The sequence below is a fragment of the Hyposmocoma kahamanoa genome, unplaced genomic scaffold (genome assembly GCF_003589595.1).
Source record: "Hyposmocoma kahamanoa isolate Upper Pololo Valley unplaced genomic scaffold, ASM358959v1 182, whole genome shotgun sequence".
NCBI lineage: Eukaryota > Metazoa > Arthropoda > Insecta > Lepidoptera > Cosmopterigidae > Hyposmocoma > Hyposmocoma kahamanoa.
In genome coordinates, this window is record NW_020653713.1 from 4,584,485 (window position 1) to 4,588,115 (window position 3,631).

Genomic DNA, 3,631 nt, shown 5'->3' on the forward strand with positions numbered 1-3,631 from the left:
TAAATACCGGAAATATACCTCAGTGGCTCCGGTGGTTAGAGCAACGCTACGGTGCAACACGGACGTTAAGTTCCACCGGGTCGATGAAATTTTTCTATATGTTCGATCTTTGTATTCATAATTATAACAAAACTAGTTTAGTTATTTCACAAAAAGTGTACCTAATATTCTTTAATATCCAGTCAGTAATATATGGCATAAGGCATAATGTATTGTTATCCACGTTCTGTTTTGCTCATGCTCATGTTTTGTTCATGTGACGGAATGTATATTGTATATGACACGATCACAATTTACAGACTGAAAAAACCAATAAACATATCGACGGCTAATATTGAAGTATATCGTGAATTCGAGTCGCCGACGTGTTTACGAGTATATTTCAATCTAGTCACTAGGACAGCAATATAATTTTCAATAAAAAAACAAACGAGAACCAAAGTCAAATTCAAAGTCAAAAACAAACGATTATTTACCTAGACAACACAGTATATTATTATCGCGTATTAGTAAGTCAAATTCCAGAAAATACAGACTTAACCTAAGTAATAGTAGAATTTACATCATGATTTTTTAAGAAAATGAATATTCGTTTATATTTGAATGCATAAATTCATTGATTTTATAAAATAATTATTTGTTTATTAAAATAAAATAATAAACCCGTTCCGTTTGGTTTTGAAATTTATCGATGTCGCATTCCGCTGAAACGCACTTCAGACGGTCTACTTCTCTATTATAATAATAATAAATTAGAAACCAGTTATCTTGGTAAATCTTGATAACTGCCTCCGTGACCGAACGGTTACCATGCTGGTCTGCCACGTACAGGTTCCGGGTTCGATTCCCGTTTGGTAAGTTTGGTGTAATTTGTGTTGTCGAGGAGTGTGTCCATGGCACCCTCGACACAGGGTTTCCCTTGATTCCGATGATTCTGAATTAAAATGTATATATCATTCAACCATACGACGCCCACTGCTGGGCATAGGTCTCCCCCAACGATCTCCACGACGATCGGTCCTGCGCTTAAAATGTATATTAAGAAATAATGACTTAAAACCTAAAAGTTGTGCACACGAATGTACGGGCAAAGGCACACCAGACTACACATTTTTGTTCGAAAATCGCCTCCAGTGCAACGGAATAAGATACGTCAATGTATAGCTTGATGTGCTGGCGTGTCTTGGAGACACTCTTGCAATCAATTTTACTGAAACGAAACTGGGTTCAGTCCAGCCTTGAACACAAATGCCAGTAATTTAAAACTTTTTTTGGAACAATTATAAGTGTGGGATAACAATTATTAGTGTTATAATAAGTACAGTATTTGACAAAGCTGTCTCGTAGCTATTAAAAGAACCGAATGACAAGTAGAATAAGACGTAATAAATCTTACCTGAACGTTACACACGTACTTTAATTACACGTACATTTATTTAAGAAGACAAATAGACAAACCGTTTCAAAAATAAAAATAACTACGTGTGTGCGTACAATAACGCATGTGTGTGTGTGTGTGTGTGTGTGTATGTGTGTAGGTGTGGGTGTGAGAAATACAAATAACAGTCTAGGAAGATTAACGCACGCAATCAACATAGCCCCGCACTAGGGAAACCCTTTGCCGCGGGTGCCATGGACACACATATAGACAATCACAAATTACACCCAAACTCATGAGAGAAATAAATATGACTGATATGAGAAATAATAACGTAGGCCATACAAATATTTCTCCCAGCCCGGGAATCGAACCTGGGACCTCTGCGTGGCAGTCCGGCATGGTAACCGTTCGGTCACGGAGGCAGTTAAAGATTAGCATGATCACAACAAACAGATTAATACGTCTTCTCTAATGGTGGCACTCCACATAGCAACGTATATTTGCGTATTTGCTATCGCTTTATATCGGATATTTGTCAAACAAGTACCATGTGTAGATAGCATGTGTGACAAAGTATTTGCCTTGTTTGCCTATTCGACAAATACAGCAAACATAAACAAGTTTCTCGATGCACTAAGGAGCCAAATAGGCAAATACGCAAACCGTCCACACAGCGGTCATATTCGTTGTTTTCACTCCTAATTTGGCTCCATGTGTAAACGGTCATATTTGTCTGTGCTTGCATATTTGCCTGTAAGTACGTGAGATATTTTTCCAAGTACAATAAATATCCAATAGCGAATACAAATAACTATGTGAAGTGCTACCAAAAGCCGAAAAATTAGTACCAGGGGGTGCACAAAATGAGCCTCCACACATGACGTACGTGATGTTGTATGTTTTGATAAAAATCAATCATAAATCTACCACTTAAAAATGTAATTTTAATTGAAAACTTCGATCTTTGTATAAAATCGTTCGATCCAGCCGGATACGAACCGACACACGTCTCCTAGCAAACCGCGCCAGACGCTATGACAACTAAGCCACGGAACGAATCAGCAAACCTCTCGAATTTTTCCATGTGCTAAAAATATTTTCATAGATTTCTCACAGATGGCGCTACGGTAAATAAGTCGTTAAAACCAGAGAGCTTAAAACTACAAAAATTCCTGAGGCCCGCAGTTTCGTTCCGTGGCTTAGTTCGCATAGCATCTGGGACTGTTTGCTAGGAAACGTCGTCGGTTCGAATCTGGCCGGATCGAAGGAATTTTTTTCTAAATGTTCGATCTTCGTATTAATAATATTATAACAGTTGTTTTGGAGTGGAGTAATTTCACAAAAAAATAATTGAATGATGGTGGTGAGACATCCTGACGTTCAATAAAAACTTAATTAATTTCTGTAATTAAATAAAAACTAGGCGTAAACATTGTCATTTCTTACACGTCGTCTGTATCGCATTATACCTACTTATATACTACATCGCCATTATTATTATAGTTTTAGCAAAACAATGCAAGTTTAGTAAATAGTAGTAAATGTACTTACTTAACGTCCTTGGTTTTGTTTTTGTACATGGCAAACAGTTATACGTAATCTAATCTATGCCTGCTAACCGGTATAATGTATATACAATATATACATTAGCGATAACATTTATTATTTATTTATTTATTCAGTTTATTTTATCACATATTTAATTAAATTAATTGTATACCAATTAAGTTTTCATCAACGAAGGCTTTCCAGTGCCAAAACTAAGTTATGTTTGCAGGTAGAGATTGTAGCTAAAGCCGTCTCTTATTTCGTTCACCTGTTTTGACCTTCTCTTTATAATAAAAAGAAATGATATAAATTGCATTTGCATCTTCAAACAAAACAACGTTTCGGGGTTCTTTACAGGTGCCATGGTTATACGCAATATAGTTTCATTTCCAATGTGTAGCATTTGTGAAAACCTAAGTAAACAAAATGATCTAGCTTTAAACGCCATTGGCTGGACCGCCGCTGCCTACACTGACGACAGATAGTCGTATAGTTTAAAGTGTCGTGTCGGAGACCGGGGTAAGTTGTTCCCACAGCAATAACTTTGCAAGGAAAAGATGTAGCAATACATGTGAAGCGCGTCGTTAAAGCATCGGGTTCAGTTACTCCGGCGACGACGGAAGTGTGGCTATGTGCCTGGAGCTGCGAAAACATCACGCACGTAATTTTATTCTTGTTTAAAAATGTTTGGTCTGTCTTTGT